Below are 20222 nucleotides of genomic sequence, written 5' to 3' on the forward strand. Positions count from 1 at the left end.
AAGACAAACTTTCTTTACAACGAAAGTTGACGGCATGCACACCATTTCATAATACATCCAACTATAATTGACATAATAATAATCTTGATGAACTCAATGACTCGAATGCAACGTCTTTCAAAATATGCCATGAATGACTTCAAGTAATATCCTTAAAATGAGCTAATGCACAGCGGAAGATTTCTTTAATACCTGAGAATAAACATGCTTTAAAGTGTCAACCAAAAGGTTGGTGAGTTCATAGGTTTATCATAACAATCATTTCAATATATTAATAGACCACAAGATTTCCGTTTATAAATATATGTACACTCGCAAGTGTATAAATGTATTCTATAAGTTGTAGGCACCCGGTAACAAGCCTTAACGTTCATGTTTTACCCTCTGAAGTACACCAGATCATATGTGTTTAAAATAACCTCGAAGTACTAAAGCATCCCATAGTCAGGATGGGGTTTGTCAGGCCCAATAGATCTATCTTTAGGATTCGCGCCTACCGTACATAGACAAGTAGTTTAATGTTACCAAGCTAAGGGTATATTTCTGGTTTAAACCCACATAGAATTAGTTTTAGTACTTTTGCCTATTTCGTAAAACATTTATAAAACAGCGCATGTATTCTCAGCCCAAAAATATATATAAAAAGGGAGTAATGAAACTCACCATACTGTATTTCGTAGTAAAAATACATATAACGTCATTTAACAAGTGCAAGGTTGGCCTCGGATTCACGAACCTATATTAATTATATATATTTATATGTTTGTCAATATTTGTCTAACAATTTTTGGTCAAGTCATAGTGTACCACAATCCTAATGCTCGAGACTAATATGCAAAAGTCAACAAAAGTCAACTTGACCCAAAATGACTTCTAAAATTTATACGTGTTTATTATATAACTTAACTATACTCGTTTTATATGTTTAAATATATTTATTAGATTTTATAATAATAAAAGTCATTTATTAATAAAAATTTATATTAACGTTTATATATGATAAAATATACTTTTATATATCTTAAGTAGTAAAATTTATAAAGTTCACTTAATATCTTAAAACTATAGTGATAAGTATTATTAATGTAATTATATTACGCGTGGTGAAAAATATCTTTGTATCCCCTATTTATTTGATAAAATAATATTGATCATAATAATAATAAGTAAAAGTTGTATTATTTTGTAATAATAATTATTATTATTCTATAAAAAAATAGCAATATTTATATTTACTAAAATTGTTATTATGATAAAATGATAATACTAACATAATAGTAATAATGATATTTTATAATAACAATGATATTTCTATTAAAATAATAACGACGATAGTAATAATAATCATTTTAACAATAATACTAAAATTCAGTTGACTATAACTTCAAATCCGTTCATCGAAACCATTCGATATCTAAATGAAAAGTTCTTAATTTTTCGCTAGCTTTCCAATGACATGCATATCATATACCCTATCTCAGTAGCATATGTATCTAATTCAGGATTCAACAAACCTATCTAAGGACAATATCGAATGTACAAGCATGCATAATCCTATATACTCGAGCACTAGTCAGGGATACACTATTGATATATAAAAGTTAAGTTATGAGTGCTCACGTATCAATATTGATATTCAATATTGCAGAAAAGTACGTAGACGCAACGAAGATGATAAACACTAGATTGACCTCACGAGCATACCCATGAACCATACCCATCACCTCCATAGCTATAACCCATAATTTCCTTAGCTTCGACTCATTCAAAAAACTATTTTGAAATCACTCGGACATCACTCCGTCGTAATATTTTATGTATACTAATAATATCTTGAAATAATATAGAGCAAATATATATATATATGTAAATCGATTGAGAGAGTTTAGAGAAATATATTTTCAAATTTCTATGAAATAATGAAACCTATTGAATTCTATTTATAATAGATTTTTAAATTATTAAAGTGAATTATTAAAGTATGAATTATTAAAGTGAATTATTAAAGTATGAATTATTAAAGTGAATTATTAAAGTATGAATTATTAAAGTGAATTATTAAAGTATGAATTATTAAAGTAAATTATTAAAGTATGAATTATTAAAGTTAAAGTAAAGTAAAAGTAAAGTAAAGGTAAAGTTAAAGTATAGTAAAAGTATAAAAACTATGTATGTATAATACGCGTATAAATATATATAATATTAATTTAAATCGTTATATATATTTAATGAAATAAAATATAAATATCGTTATATTTATTATACTGGTTAAGTAATGAGTTGTCAAAAGTGATTCTAGATATTTATAAAAGTTATATGCGTTTAAATAATAAAGTTCCTTTTAAACTGAAAACGTTTTTGTACGTTTGAAAATAGATTAATAGAATATTATGGAAACCAATTCTCCACTAGCTTTTGTCTAACTTTCGTAAATGACACTTTTTATTTTTATTTATAAATAGCTTTACAAATTATTCCGAATATCGTTAAGAGGAATAGATTTCTCAAATCATAGTGGACCTCTCAACAGAGACTTGTAATCATAATTCAATGTTTCTGATAATTCAATCATTTAATATATTTTTTTTTTAATTTCGTCGATAATCATATTGAAACAAATACGTTCATATAAAGCATTATACTTTTAAATACTTTGTTGACATTTTCAATTTATAACATATACACATATACATACATATTCATATATGTTCATTTAATGGTCCGTGAATCATTAGAATTTGGTCGAGGTTTAAATGAATGTATAAACATAGTTTAAAATCCTTGAGATTTAACTTAACAAGCATTGCTTATCGTGTCAAAATAATATAAAGATAAAGTTTAAATTTAGTCGGAAATTTTCGGGTCGTCACAATGATGATGATGATGCACCATCAGTATCGGTATTTCTCTGCAAAACACATTAAACACAAAATTTATGCATCCAAATATGCATTAGTGTTAGCAAAATAACAACTTGAAACAATTACAATAACATGTTTAATCAAAATTAAACTTATACACATTTTCATAATTTTAACAATTCTACACTTTTTCAAATAAGCATATATGAAAATGTTTACAAAGTTCATAAGCATTCTACTCAAATAACATGTTAAAATAACCATTACTAGCAATTAAACAAGTTTAAAATGGCATTTATATCAATTTAATCAAGTTCATGAATTTTATACCTAAAAAGTCCACTTTAATTCTCAAAAATCATGTTAAGGATCAAAGTTTGGATCATTTAGCTACCTAAACATGTTACACTACTTAATTTAGCAATAATTCATGACAAAAATCGACCATAACCTGTTTATATCAAAAAGCTCTAAATTGCTCAAGAACACAAACCCTAGATTCCTAAAAATTTTGAAGTTTTTGGCTTCAAATCATATTAAATAGCATCAATCTAGGTTATACATGCATAATATACTAACAATTTAACTCTAATTATACTATAAATTAACAAAATCAAATTAGGTAAAATATTGGTAATTATCATAAAAACTAAGAATTTTAAGAGTTTAGGGATGTAATTTTTACCTTCTTGTTGAAAAATGCGAACCTATGTATGATTAGATCGGATTGTAGGATGAAATTTGGTTGAATTTGGTGAAAAAATGGCGAATTTAGGAGTGTATGTGTGTGTATGTTCGTGTATTGTGTGTGTATTGGAGTGGAGACAGAAGCAGAACTTGCTGAACTTGTAACCTGACCAGTTTTTTGACACCATGCGATCGCATGGTTTTACTGGCCAAACCCCATGCGATCGCATGGGGGTCTGTTTTTTTTAAATAAAAACCTTATACTTTTTTAAAACAAATAATTAATTTTATTTAAAATTTTGTTTCTTTTTAGGAGTGAGGGCATTTCGGATCGTTGTCCTAGACCGTCCCTCGACAAAATTTTAAAATTTGTCATTTTTATGCGCGGTTTTAAAAGCAAAGATTTTTTAGTTTTTTAAATGTTTTTGGCTTACTTTAATTCAATAAGATTAAAAATAATGATAATAAAAGTTCTCATCCCGTCCTCGGGTAAAGCAATTTTGGTTCAACGACCTAGTTTTCAACTCACGACGAATTTTAAAAATCATATGTTTAACTTAGTGAAATAAAGTAAATTTTTGTTTTTAAATTCACACCAAACTTAAATTTAAAATGCATAAAATTAAAAATTCATATTAATATTATTAAAAATTCACACCAAATTCATATTATATTTTTGTTTTTATACATACAAACTTATATTAAAAATATTAATTTTTCAAATATTTACAAACTTAAATATATTGATTTTAAAAAGTTTACAATAATAATTTAATATTAATTTTTAAAAAAAAGTAAAAATAAAATTAAAAATCTTTTTCGTCTTTTATCCCACTTTAATCAATCAAATATTATCAAAAATATACGCCCCTCTTTTCGGTAAAGTAATTTCGGTTCCATAACCTAGTTTTACTCCTGACGAATTTTTGAAATATTTTGGTTTGATTGATTAAAGATATTTATACCTTAAGAATAAACGGTAAATTTCGCAGTGATGTAATAAATTTTTGTATGATATTAATAATTTCGGTTACGCATACCTAATTTTATTGAATACCAATTTAATACTTTATAGCGAACAATTCAGCGTTTATTATCAAAAGGTTAAAAGCAATAAAAAAAAAAAAAATTGTACATACTTATCTGTGAGAAAGAATTCTCAGAGACCTGCTTTAGCCGACTCATAAGAGAGTCGTGTGATTTAGTTTTCCATAGCTACATAAGCATAACCTCGAATCTTCAATATCTTTTCTTCTAAACATATGAATGGTCCTTCTCTGCATAGTGTAACAAATTCGGTGTTTGAATATGTTTGATTATCTAAACATTTACCTTCGTGTGACCATTTTCCGCATTTGTAACATCTTTTAAGGTGTCGTGCTCTTCTTTTTGTTGCAGATTTTGATTTTCTTTTACCAAAATGTATCTTATGATGATCTTTTCTGAGTTCTTTTCTTACTTCGTCACATATGCTTCTTATTACTGACACCAGGTCACTCGGGAGTGTGTCATTATCACGTTTAGTAATCAAAGTGTGCAGCATTAGACCATGGTTCAGATCAAAGGAATTTTTCATCTCGTAAAACCTAAAAAAATAAATAATTCAGAATGGGAGGAGAAGACTAGTTCTTTAGGGTCTGCTAGGGAAAGACCATTCGGATTCCATGCTCAGAAACTGCATGAAAACAGAATATCTAACTCTAACAGAAATATATATTACCCTAAAAAGACTTGATTCTCCCCACACTTAGTTAGCTGTGGTGTTGAAATTGTGACTAACTTCATCTTCAACTTCCATTAGTTTATCTATGTAATGTTTAACTCTGTGACCATTAACTTTAAATTCAATCTCATTTGAATTTATTAACTCTATTGTTCCATACGGGAAAACTCTTTTGACTATGAATGGTCCAGACCATCATGATTTCAATTTTCCAGGAAATAGCTTGAATCGTGAATTGAAAAGAACTCTGTCTCCTTCTTTAAATTCTTTTGAACTTCTGATTCTTTTATCATGCCATTTCTTCATTCTTTCCTTATAGAATAACGAATTTTCGTATGCTTCATGTCTCAAATCTTCTAATTCGTTTAATTGACTTAACCGTAGACGTCCGGCTTCATGTAAATCAAGTTTACATGTCTTCAAAGCCCAAAATGCTTTGTGTTCAATTTCTACTGGAAGATGACATGCTTTTCCGTAAACGAGTTTAAAAGGTGTGGTTCCAATTGGAGTTTTGTAGGCTGTTCTAAAAGCCCAGAGTGCATCCTCCAATTTTATGGACCATTCCTTCAGATTTGATCCTACGGTTTTCTCTAGAATATGTTTTGAAGCTCGCTTGGTATTTTCAACTTGTCCACTTGTTTGTGGATGATAAGCGGTTGAGATTTTATGAGTTACTCTATATCTTTTGAGAACTTTCTCAAGTTGATTGTTACAAAAATGAGGACCCCGATCACTTATTAAAGCTTTCAGTGTTCCAAACCTTGCAAAAAGACATTTTAAGAAGTTGACTACAACTCATGCATCGTTAGTTGGGAGAGCTTGTGCTTCCGCCCATTTAGATACATAATCAATGGCAACGAGAATGTAGAGATTATTATGAGATTTTGGGAATGGACCCATAAAGTCAATACCCCAAATGTCAAATACTTCACATACTTGAATGACATTTTGTGGCATTTCATCAGGTTGACTTATTTTTCCGGCCCTTTGACAAGCATCACAAGATTTGCAAAGAAGGTGTGCGTCTTTGAAAATTGTAGGCCAATAGAATCCAGCATCGTAAACTTTTCTTGCTGTGAGTTGAGGCCCATAATACCCTCCTATTGGTCCTGTATGAAAATGGTTTAAGATTTGACTGGCTTCATCTCCGAATACACATCGGCGTATTATTCCATCAGGACAACTTTTAAACAAATGTGGATCTTCCCAGAAATAGTGTTTTATATCACTAAAAAATTTCTTTCGTTTTTGGTACGACAATACTTTTTCAAGGAATCCATATACTAAGTAGTTTGCATAGTATGCAAACCATGGAATTTCATTATAATCTATCTTCAATAGATATTCATCAGGAAAGTTGTCTTGTATGGCCGATTCATTTAGAACTTCTAATTCAGGATTTTCAAAACGAGAAAGATGATCAGCGGCGAGATTTTCTGCTCCCTTTTTGTCTCGGGTTTCAATATCGAACTCTTGTAAGAGTAAGATCCAACGGATTAATCGTGGTTTGGTATCTTGTTTCGAAAATAGGTATCTAAGAGCAGAATGGTCTGTATAGACCACCGTTTTTTCTAGAACGAGATATGAACGAAATTTGTCAAAAGCAAAGACAATAGCAAGGAGTTCTTTTTCAGTAGTTGTGTAATTCGTTTGTGCTCCTTGTAACGTCTTACTAGCATAATAAATAGGTTGAAATCATTTTTCAATCCTTTGTCCTAAAACGGCTCCCATTGCAAAATCACTTGCATCGCACATTAGTTCAAATGGTAGATTCCAATTTGGAGTTATCATGATCGGTGCATTAGTGAGTTTTTCTTTAAGAATATTAAAAGATTTGATGCATTCATCTGAAAAGATGAATGGAGCATCCTTTTCTAAGAGTTTATTCATAGGAGTGGCAATTTTAGAAAAATCTTTTATGAAACGTCGGTAAAAACCTGCCTGCCCTAGAAAACTCCTAACTCCTCTAACATTGGTGGGATGTGGAAGTTTAGCAATTACATCTACTTTAGCTCTATCCACTTCAATTCCTTCCTTTGAAATTTTATGTCCAAGAACGATGCCTTCTTTAACCATGAAATGGCATTTCTCCCAATTAAGAACTAGATTTGATTGTTCGCATCTAATAAGCATTCGTTCAAGATTAACTAGACATGTTTCAAATGTATCACCGAAGACTGAAAAGTCATCCATGAAAACTTCCATGCATTCTTCTATCATGTCGTGAAAAATTGCCATCATGCACCTTTGAAAGGTTGCAGGGGCGTTGCAAAGTCCAAATGGCATGCGTTTGTAAGCAAAAGTACCATAAGGGCACGTGAATGTGGTTTTCTCTTGGTCCTCGGGTGCTATTGGAATTTGAAAATATCCGGAAAAACCATCAAGAAAATAATAGTAACTATTTCTGGCTAATCTTTCCAACATTTGATCAATGAAAGGTAAGGGAAAGTGATCTTTTCTGGTGGCGTCATTTAATTTTCTATAATCAATACAGACACGCCATCCTGTTATATTCCTAGTAGGAATAAGCTCATTTTTTTCATTTGTGATGACAGTCATGCTACCTTTCTTAGGTATACATTGAACTGGGCTTACCCATGGACTATCAGAGATTGGATAAATTAAACCTGCATCTAGCAGTTTAATAATTTCTTTCTTAACAACATCTTGCATATTAGGATTTAGTCTTCGTTGATGTTGCACATACGTTTAATGACCTTCTTCCATAAGGATTTTATGTGTGCAATACGAAGGACTTATTCCTTTAATATCATGAATCTTCCATGCAATAGCTGATTTATGAGCTTTTAGCACATAAATGAGTTGAGATTTTTCATTTTCCGTAAGAGAAGACGATATTATTACAGGTAATTCAGATTCAAATGTAAATAAGCGTATTCCAAATGGTTTGGAAGTGTCTTTAACTCTAATGTCGGTGGTTCTTCTATCGATGATTTATATCGATATCTGTCTTCTTCTTTTACCATTTGAATTTCTTCTGTTGTTGGTTCTTATCCATTAGCCATAAGTGTAGCTAACATTTCAGCTTCATCAATTTGTTCAGTTCCTTCTCCTAAAGAACATTCTCCTGTTCCTTGTAATTCTGGAAATTTTTCTAACAATTCTGCATGTGAATCTATAGTTTGAATATAATAACATGTATCATCTGCAGATTCCAGTTGTTGCATAGCTCTATCAACAGAAAAGGTAACACTCTCGTCCTCTATACTTAGGGTCAGTTTCTTACCGACCACGTCTATTATTGCTTTAGCTGTGTTTAAGAATGGTCTTCCTAATATGAGAGGAACTCGAGAATCTTCTTCCATGTCCAGAATAACAAAATCTACTGGAAATACTAAAGTACCAACTTTAACTAGCATGTTTTCCATTATCCCTCTATGATATTTTACTGATCGATCAGCTAGTTGTATGCTTATTCGTGTTAGTTTCAATTCTCCAAGGTCCAGTTTAGCGTATAATGAATACGACATTAAATTTATACTAGCACCTAAATCTGCCAATGCTTCTATTGAACTAAGACTACTCAGAAAACATGGAATTGTGAAACTTCCTGGATCAGATAATTTTTCTGGTATCTTATTCAACAGTACTGCAGAACAATTAGCATTCATTGTGACAGCCGAAAGTTCTTCCATTTTCTTTCTATTTGTGATTAGATCTTTCAAGAATTTAGCATATCTTGGCATTCCTGAAATTACATCAATGAAAGGAAGATTTACATTTATTTGTTTAAACATATCCAAGAATTTGGATTGCTCGTCTTCAAGTCTCTCTTTTCTCATTTTATTCGGGTAAGGAAGTGGTGGTTGGTATGGTTTAACATAAGGTTTAGCTTTAATTGTGTTATCTTGATTAACCTTTTTAACTACCGGTTCTTTTTCCTTATCTTGCTCAGACTGTGGTTCTTGTGGAGTAGGAATAGTGTCATCAGAAATCACAGGCATTTCAGGTGGTTTAAGTGTAATACCACTTCTTGTGGTATTGGCTTTAGCTATTTCATTCCGGGGGTTAGCATTTGTATCACTAGGTAGACTTCCCGGTTTTCTTTCACATATCAACCTTGCTAGGTTGCTTACTTCTTGTTCCAAGTTTTGAATCGAAGCTTGTTGATTTCTAAATGCTTGAGCATTTTGTTCATTGGTTTGTTTCTGAGATGTGAAAAACTGCGTTTGAGATTCAACTAGCTTCGACATCATGTCTTCTAAATTTGGCTTTTTATCATCGGTTTGTGGTGGTTTGTTTTGAAAAATAGGTATTTGCTGATTGTAAGTATTGTTGGATACTTGTTGATTGCTAGGACCTTGTTGGTTGTTGTATGGAACATTTCGGTTATAATTCTGGTTTTGATTGTAGATTGGTCTTGGCGGTTGATAATTATTCTGATAATTATTTCCAGGCCTTTGGTTCATGTATGAAACATTCTCTCTTTGTTCAATTGTTTTTTCACTACTGAGAGAATCTTTTGTCAAATGTGGTCCTCCACACTGCTCACAACTAATTCGTAATGAGTGAATATCCTTAGTCATCTTTTCTATTCGTCTCTCGACAGCATCTATCTTTGCGGAAATGGAATCGAAGTCATGGCTAGAATCGGCTCTAGCTGCTTTAGATGATCTAACGATATCTTTTCCTTGGTGCCACTCATGTGAGTGGGAAGCGGTGTTATCAATAATTTTGTAAGCTTCAGTTGTGGTTTTCTTCATAATGGTAACACCAGCTGCTATGTCGATGTCTTTTCTTGTAGTGATGTCGTATCCTTGGTAGAATATTTGTACTATTTGATAAGTGTCTAAACCATGTTACGGACTTCCTCTTAATAACTTTCCAAATCTTGTCCACGCTTCATATAGAGTTTCATTTGGCTTTTGTGTGAACATAACAATTTCTCCTTGAAGTCTCACGGCTTTAGATGCCAGAAAGAATTGTGTAAGAAATTTTTCAACTAAAACGTCCCATCTATCAATCGCCCCTTCAGGTAACGATTCTAACCAATCTTTGGCTTCTCCCTTCAAAGTCCAGGGAAATAACATGAGATATATCTGTTCATCCGCCACTTCTCGGATTTTAAATAGAGTACAAATCCTATTAAAGGTACGAAGATGTTCATTTGGATCTTCCTTCGGTGCACCGCTAAATTGGCATTGATTAGTTACCATGTGTAGGATTTGTCCTTTGATTTCATAATCTGGCGCATTAATTTCTGGTTGAGTAATTGCGTGACCTTGGCCAGTGCGTTTTGCTCTCATTCGGTCTTCCATACTTAGAGGTTCCAGATTTTCCATGATTGAATTTGTTGAATCTGAATCACTAGAGGATTCTGATTTAATGGTTTGTTCCTCGACAATCTCTGTTTGAATGATTGGTGGTTCTGGAGGAAAGATTAATGGTTCAGGATCTCTGAATTGTCCCTGAATATCCTTCTGATTCTCAATTGTGAGGTCGGGTTCAAAAAATGGATTATCGGAAATTTGAATTGGAGTACTTGGTCGACTTGATGACGATTCTAAAGAAAAATTAACAGCAACAATATTGGATAGATGTCTTGATCGAGTTACAGGTGGTGAACGTTTTGCTCGGTGCATTCACTGAATATCCTAATAGTTATAAAAGATAAAAATTATATAAGTTATCAAATTAATAGACTTTTCTGATTTTTCCCACGTTTCGAATAGCCAATCGATGCAGCAGGTAGCCAGGACCCTTTAAATCAGAAGCCCACAACTCGCCACTAACAAATCCAACTATTACTACGAACCAGAAAATTTAGGATGTCTATCAATTTAACCACTTAAAATAATTTTTCGTTGAATTTTTAAAGAAATTTTAGAGAAGAAATAGAAAATTCTATGTCCTAAAAACTAGAATGTCGAGAAATAAGAAAGAAAAAGAGCGCGTCGAAAAAGTCGAAAAATAAAAGGTCGAAAAATAATAAAAAGAACGTAGCGCGTCGAAACTTAAAAGTCTAAAAACTAAGAATTAAAAGTTGCGTCTAAAGGTATTAAAGCTTATAGAAATTCTATATCCAAAACGGCAATAACTTAAAAAAAAATACTAAAATCTTAAAACGGCGTCGCAAAAATTTTAAAGCACTTAAATCTTAGTCTAAAGAAAAAGGCATTTAAGGGATTTTACGGCAAAGCCTAAAAATCTAGAAATAAAAATAACTACGGCAAAAACTATATCTTAAAACTAGTTACGAGTGATAAAAATACAAATTACGTACTAAATAATAAAAAATATACAATTTATAAAAAGAGACAAAAAATGATAAAATTACTAATTTTTATAAAAATATTATTTTTATATTATTTATTTTATAAAAGTATTAATTTATATATTAATAAAACTAATTTAAACTTAATAATATAAATTAATTAAGAAAACTAAAATTAAAAACTAATTAAAAAAACTAACCCTAATTAGGGTTTTAATTAATAATAATAATAATTAAAACTCCGTAATTAATGCAGAAATAAGTCAACCCTGGCGTGTCAGATCAGGCCATGCGATCGCATGGTCTTTGCGTTTTAAATCCATGCGGTCGCATGGAGTAGGTTTTCGGGCCAGAATCTGGGCTGCTACAGTGTAGCCCGATTACTTATATATATATATATATATATATATATATATATATATATATATATATATATATATATATATATATATATATATATATATATATATTGTAACGACCCGGATTTTTCCGATCGTTTTATACTTATGAGATTAATATTTACATAAATTAAACATTACCAACATGATAAGCAATCTAAATTGTTGAGACTTATGTTTTTGAAAAGAGTTTTACACAACGTTTGACCGTCCAAATTGACCGATGATATCACGAACTATATAACATACGATAATTATACGTTTGTGTATATATATGTATTTATATATATATTTAACATGATCTAAGGATGTTTTAACATCTCATTGTGTACTAATAACAATGAGTTATAAGTATATTTTGAAACTACTAACTTAAGTTTCAAAACGATAACTATACGTAACGTTCTTCGACATAAATACTTAAAACTTATAATGCTTATACATGTATCGTATAGATATGTATTTAATTACTTTTAAAGGGCTTACATACATAAAACAATATAAGTATATTTACAAAAGATAGCAATTTTTGAATCCTCGTTCCGTTTTCTCAAGATTTCTATACGTACATCTAGGGTATATGTACCCGTATCATACCCAGCTTCTATATGTATTTACTATTGGTATATACACAACAAATCAACATCCTAATCAACACCTAATCAGCCCTTGTTCATGCCCTCAAGGAGAGGTAATTAGAATTGTAACCTAGCATAGATTTTTATACAAAATAACAAAATTAGGAATCTTTTCTTTCTTTATAAACTAAAAACATTTTTATGAATGAACACCATTTCTTCACCCCATTTTCTCATACTTACACTCCCATTTCTCTCTCAAAATACTCTTAACTTCATACTTGATCATCTCCAAGCATTTTCCCCATCATTTAGCTTAAAAAACAACCCTTAATCATCATAAGAAAAACCATGCAAGAACACTTCAATAATCCTTCCAAAAATACAAGTTTACTTCCAACCTTTCAATCCCACTTCACTACTCTTTTGATTCCAAGATTTTTCTCATCTTTTCCAGTAGCTTTGTCCAAGTAACTTGAGGTAGTAACCTTATTCATAACCTTATTCGATTCATATTTATATAGCTATCTTATTTTGTGTTGTAAAATTTTAACAACAAGAACATAGTTTGAATGATTTCAAACTTGTTTGTAAACTAAATAGATCCTTCTAACTTAACTTTTAAAACACTTAAAGACCTGTAATATATCATAAGGATATGTTAACAAGATACAACTTGATTTTACAAAGAACACCTTAAAACTGAATCTACATCGTTGGAGTGCAACCGGGACTGTTTTGGGTTGAATAATTAAAAACCATCTTAAACTTTGAATTGGAAGTTTATGTTCTGGAAAAATGATATTTTTTATTAATATTTTAACACATAAAAATTTCATGGTTTAATTCAAAGTGTAAGTTTTTTTAGAAAAATGATCATTAAATGTTGTTTTTATGATGGATAATGATCACTTTCATAAGTTTCACCAAAGTTTGACCTATAACCTGTGATTTCGAATACAAACTAAGGTATTTTCAGTTCATATTCTTAAAATTTGACTCGATCCAAGGAAGTGGCAAGTTGAACCAACAAAAACGGAGTTGTAATGAAGAAACTACGACTAAAACAAGATTGGGTATCCGAAGTTAGTTTAGCTATGAAGATATTTGGAGAAAAAGTAAATTAATCATATCTTTTCTAATTAATATGATATTTTATATATAATTACTTATGATTTGATTTTATATATTTCAGGACCACCCGTAAACAACACAAGAAGATTAATCATAAGACCTCATGATTGTACGCAACACGTCATTTGACAACACGGTACTTTATGTACGCAACACGTCATTTGACAACATGGTACCATGGGTCGAGATTAATTCTGATCAATACGAATATGATGGGGTCTTTATTTATTTTATTTAAGCAACTAATTGTGGACCACTAACATCGGACTGCTAACTACGGACTAAGAAAATATTAAAAGTATATATATGTAATGATTACTTAAAAAGAAAATATGTTGATATATTATATATATGGTTAGGTTCGTGATATCTATCGGAGACCAAGTCGAATTAAATACCTTCAAGGCAAAAGTGAGTATATAGTCCCACTTTTAAACTCTAAATATTTCTGGATGAGAATACATGCATTTTATGATTTACGTTATGGACACAAGTGATTAAAAATATATATTCTACATTGAGTTGTACCACTGGCATACTTCCCTGTAACTTGGTAACTACTATTTACATGAGGTATTGTAAACGTGAATCCTGTTGATAGATCTATCGGGCCTGACAACCCCAACCGGACTGGACGATCAGTATTCAACGGTTGTACAGTACTTCGTTTCGGTGACTACACTTGGTACGGTGTAGTAAGATTTCATAATAAAGGGAATATGCGATGTTGATTAAATTTTAAGTATGGTTATCAAGTGCTCAACAACTTAGAATATTTTTATTAAAACGTTTATATATGAAATCTTGTGGTCTACATTTATAACGCTGCCGGCATTAAACCTATATCTCACCAACTTTATGTTGACGTTTTAAGCATGTTTATTCTCAGGTGATAACTAAAAGCTTCCGCTGCAACATGTTGAATTTAAGCAAGATCTTGAATATGCATATTTGTGTCAAAAATAAAACTGTATATCGGAGAATTTGTAATGTAAAATACGTTGGAAATCATGTTGTTATCATCACATGTAAAGTTTGTAAGGCTAAGATTATCGCTAAACGATAATCATTATTATGTTGTTTAAACCTTGTGTTTGTAATAAAAGCTATGGTTTGTATTGTAAAAACGAATGCAGTTTTTGAAAAACGTCGCATATAGAGGTCAATACCTCGCGATGAAATCATATGTTATTGTATTTGTCCTTATGGTTAAGGTCGGGTTTTGACATGTGGTATCAGAGTGTTGGTCTTAGAGAACCAGAAAATTTGCATTAGTGTGTCTTATCGAGTTTGTTAGGATGCATTAGTGAGTCTGGACTTTGACCGTGTTTGATTTAGAAAACTATTGCTTATCCTTGTTGGTTAAAAATTAATATGTAAATATTATGTGGTACTAACGTGCTAGTTGTTATGTGATAGATGTCTGGCTTAGAACTTGTTATCATATTCAGCGACTCCGAATCAGAATCTTCAGATGGTGTTCCAGTCATTAACCTATCCGATGATGAAAACTACACCTTTGGGGAAGACTCACAATTTTCGGATGAATCAATTGAAGAGGAACCGGAAAGTGATCCTGAGGAGGAAGAAATACAGGAAATCACGAAAGACAAGTTCGAAAGAGGAAAGAAACGAAAGGCTACTGAATTGGAAAATCCAAATCCCGAGCTTAGTAAGGATGTTGTGGCACCAACTCCACCAGACACTTCCACCCCTATTCCCGCTATTCCTATTAGTTCTATCTCGGCATCCAGTTCTTCAGCCCCTCAGCCAAAACGCAGGGAGACAGTCAAGATAACCTTTAAGCGATTTCTTTGAACACAAACGTTTTGGGTTAAATGATGCGCTGTTGTTTTAAACCATGGGATTATATAACATTTTAGATAATATTACTAGTGTGGTTTGCTTAATGTTTTATGTAAGATAAGCATATGTAAAATAGTGAAGTGTGAAATGCAATAATTTTCCATGGTTGAGTATTATTTGGATGGTAGTAATTAATTTATGTACTAAGCTATTAAGTATGAACTTTAACGGGTAGGTACTACCCTAGATATAATTATAAAATGCTAATAAGAAGAAAAGGCTTTTATAATAATAACTGGTTCATATTATTAATAAGCTACGATGTACTGTAAATACATACTACATCTATAATATTCCATGTGAATAATTATTTTTCTCATTCTTATTGAAGATTATGGCGCGATTGAACTGAATGACGGAACAAGAAATCGAGGAACTCATCAATCAGCGAGTGGACGACAGAATGTTATGGGTCGAGGCTGCGAGAGGTGCTGCAGTTAACCCAAATCCTCGTGTGGGATGTACTTACAGAACTTTTCAAGGTTGCAAGCCCTCATCATTCAGTGGAACAGAGGGACCGGTCGGTTTAACCCGGTGGATCGAAAAGATTGAGTCTGTGTTTAAAATCAGTGGTTGTATTGAGAAGGACATGACCAAGTATGCATCGTGCACCTTACAAGATAGTGCACTCACGTAGTGGAAAAACTATGTGAAGGCTGTAGGAGGAGATGTAGCTTATGATACTCCCTGGGAAGAATTCAAAACAATGCTAATCAACGAGTATTGTCCAAGGAATGAGGTTAGGAAGTTGGAAGCTGAATTACGAAGCCTGAAAGTTGTTGGTACTGAACTCACCAACTACAATCAGCGATTCATGGAATTAGCTTTGCTATGTCCCGAATTGGTACCAACCGAAGAACGGAAGATAGAACTGTACAAAGATGGTTTGCCTAAAAATGTCAAAGCAAATGTTACAGCATCGAAACCCAAGACTATTCACGAAGCCATCACCATGGCAAACGAGTTGATGGACCAAATTATTCTGGATAAGAACATCGATGTCAAGACATCAGAAAATAAAAGAAAGTGGGAAGGTAATCAACAATCCAACAAGAAATAAGAAACCACGCAAGGTGCGGGTAGTGGTTCAAGCTCTGGTTACAAAGGACGAAATCCTTTATGTAATAGATGCCACAAACATCACTCTGGTTATTGTAATGTGGTGTGCGAAAATTGTAATCGAAGGGGTCATCTTGCTGAAAATTGTAGGATTCCTGTTACAAATACCAATGGCACCAAGACTCCTGCCACCAATGCAAATAGAACTGCCTTGGCCACTGTTACTTGCTATGGGTGTGGGAAACAGGGTCATTATAAGAGCCAGTGCCAGAATCCAGAGAAGAATAACGGATCTGCACGTGGAAGAGCATTTATTATTAATGCTAGAGAGGCGTATGAAGACCCGGAGCTGGTTACGGGTATGTTTATCATTAATAACTTATCAGCATCTATTATATTTGATACTGGTGCTGATAGAAGTTACGTGTGTAGAGACTTTTACGCTAAATTGAATTGTTCATCATTACCTCTAGATGCTAAGTACATGATTGAGTTAGCTAATGGTAAACTAATTAAAGCCGATAAAATTTGCCGTGATTGTAAAATAAATTTAGCCGGAGAAACATTTAAGATTGATTTGATACCCATAGAATTAGGAAGTTTTGACGTAATTATCAGCATGGACTGGATGTCCAAAGTAGGAGTCGAAGTGGTGTGTACTGAAAAGGCAATTCGTATTCCTCGAAAGGATAAATCAATGATAATGATTTACGGAGATAAAGGTAACCTAAACCTAAATCTCATTAGCTGTTTGAAAGCTCAAAGTGTTTAGAAAAGGGATGTTATGCCATCCTAGCACATGTAAAGAAAGTTGAAGAAAAGGAGAAGAATATTAACGATGTAAATGTAGTAAGAGACTTTCCCGATGTATTTCTGGAAGAATTACCGGGACTACCTCCTTTCAGGTCTGTAGAATTTCAAATAGATCTTGTACCAGGAGCTGCACCGGTTGCCCGTGCTCCATATAGACTTGCACCATCCGAGTTAAAAGAACTTCAGAGTCAGTTAAAAGAATTACTGGACCGAGGATTCATACGACCAAGTACTTCACCGTGGGGAGCTCCAATTTTATTTGTTAAAAAGAAGGATGGATCTTTTAGGATGTGTATAGATTATCGTGAATTAAATAAGTTAACTATCAAGAATCGGTATCCACTACCGAGAATTGACGACTTATTTGATCAGCTGCAAGGATCATGTGTGTACTCGAAAATCCACCTAAGATCGGGCTATCATCAACTACGTGTCAAAGAAGAAGACATTCCAAAAAATGCTTTTCGGACATGTTATGGTCATTACAAATTTTTGGTTATGCCGTTTGGGTTAACTAATGCGCCAGCTGTATTCATGGACCTCATGAATCGAGTTTGTAGTCTATATTTAGATAAGTTTGTTATCGTTTTCATTGACGATATTCTTATCTATTCCAAGAGTGAGCAAGAGCATGAGCAGCATTTAAGGTTGATATTAGAGTTGTTAAGAAAAGAACAGCTATATGCCAAATTTTCTAAGTGTGCTTTTTGGTTGAAAGAAGTGCAATTTCTTGGCCACGTTGTTAGTAGCAAAGGATTTCAGGTTGATCCAGCTAAAATTGAGGCCATTGAAAAATGGGAGACTCCTAAGACACCAACGCAGATACGCCAATTTTTGGGTTTAGCTGGTTATTATAGAAGGTTTATTCAAGATTTTTCCCGAATAGCTAAACCATTAACAGCGTTAACGCAAAAAGGGAAGAAGTACGAATGGACTTCTGAGCAGGAGAGTGCATTTCAATTACTGAAGAAGAAGTTGACTACAGCACCTATTTTATCGTTACCTGAAGGGAACGATGATTTTGAGATATATTGTGACGCTTCACGACAAGGTTTTGGTTGCGTCCTTATGCAACGAAAGAAAGTTATTGCGTACGCATCCCAACAATTGAAGATTCACGAGCGAAATTATTTGACGCATAATCTAGAACTGGGAGCAGTAGTGTTTGCATTGAAGATATGGAGACACTACTTATATGGGGTTAAATGCACTGTGTTTACCGATCATAAAAGCCTTCAACATATCTTCGATCAGAAACAGCTGAACATGAGGCAACGTAGGTGGGTCGAGCTAATAAACGACTATGATTGTGAGATTCGCTATCATCCCGGGAAAGCGAATGTAGTGGCCGACGCTCTAAGCAGAAAGGAACAGGAACCAATTCGAGTACGAGCAATGAACATAAAAATTCGCATGAATCTCAACTCACAAATCAAAGAGGCTCAACGAGAAGCTCTTACTAAAGAAAACATAGGAAATGAAATAATGAAGAAGTATGAGAAGCAACTCGTTATACGGGAAGACGCAATTCGATATTTTGTAAACCGTATTTAGGTACCAAAGTTGGGTGGATTAAGGAAGTTGATATTAAACGAGGCACATGAGACAAGATACTCGATACATCCTGGAGTTGGAAAGATGTATCAAGATCTTAAGACGCATTATTGGTGGCCTAATTTAAAGACAGACGTTGCAACATATGTTGGGGAATGTTTAACTTGTTCCAAAGTTAAAGCAGAACACCAGAAGCCGTCAGGGTTACTTCAACAACCAGAAATCCCAGAATGGAAATGGGATGGTATTACCATGGATTTCATCACAAAGTTACCTAAGACTGCCTGGGGTTATGAAACCATTTGGGTAATAGTTGATCGTCTCACCAAATCTGCACATTTCTTGCCTATAAAGGAAACGGATAGAATGGAGAAACTATTACGATTATACATAAAGGAAATTGTTTCAAGGCATGGAATACCGATTTCCATTATATCCGATCGTGATAGTAGATTTACATCAAAGTTTTGGCAATCACTACAGGAGGCCATGGGAACTCGTTTAGATATGAGCACCGCATATCATCCGCAAACTGACGGGCAGAGTGAAAGAACAATTCAGACTCTTGAAGACATGCTCAGGGCATGTGTGATCGATTTTGGAAACGGATGGGATAAATATCTACCATTAGCAGAATTCTCGTATAATAACAGTTATCATGCGATCATTAAAGCTGCACCATTCGAAGCATTATATGGAAGGAAGTGTAGATCCCCTATCTGTTGGAATGAATTCGGAGATCGACAATTAACTGGTCCCAAGATCATACACAAAACGACTGAGAAGATAGTACAAATCAAGGAGAGATTGAGGACGGCCCGTAGTCGCCAAAAGAGCTACACCGATGTCTGAAGGAAACCATTAGAGTTTCAGATTGGTGACATGGTTATGCTAAAGGTGTCACCTTGGAAAGGTGTAATACGTTTTGGAAAAAGAGGTAAACTGAACCCAAGGTATGTAGGCCCGTTCAAGATCATCGAACGCATCGGACCGGTAGCTTATCGACTCGAGTTACCACAACAACTCGCCGGAGTACATAATTCATTTCACATCTCAAACCTCAAGAAATGTCTTGCAAAGGAAGATCTCACCATTCCTCTTGAAGAAATCCAAGTCGACGAGAAACTACAATTCATAGAAGAACCAGTCGAAATCATGGACCGTGAAGTTAAACGGCTCAAGCAGAGCAACATAATAATCGTTAAGGTTTGTTGGAATGCTCGAAGAGGTCCCGAGTTTACTTGGGAACGGGAGGATCAGATGAAACAAAAGTACCCACATTTGTTTCCCGAGAACGCAAAATAGGTACAACTT

This window comes from Rutidosis leptorrhynchoides, chromosome 5 (genome assembly GCF_046630445.1).
Source record: "Rutidosis leptorrhynchoides isolate AG116_Rl617_1_P2 chromosome 5, CSIRO_AGI_Rlap_v1, whole genome shotgun sequence".
Classification (NCBI taxonomy): Eukaryota; Viridiplantae; Streptophyta; class Magnoliopsida; order Asterales; family Asteraceae; genus Rutidosis; species Rutidosis leptorrhynchoides.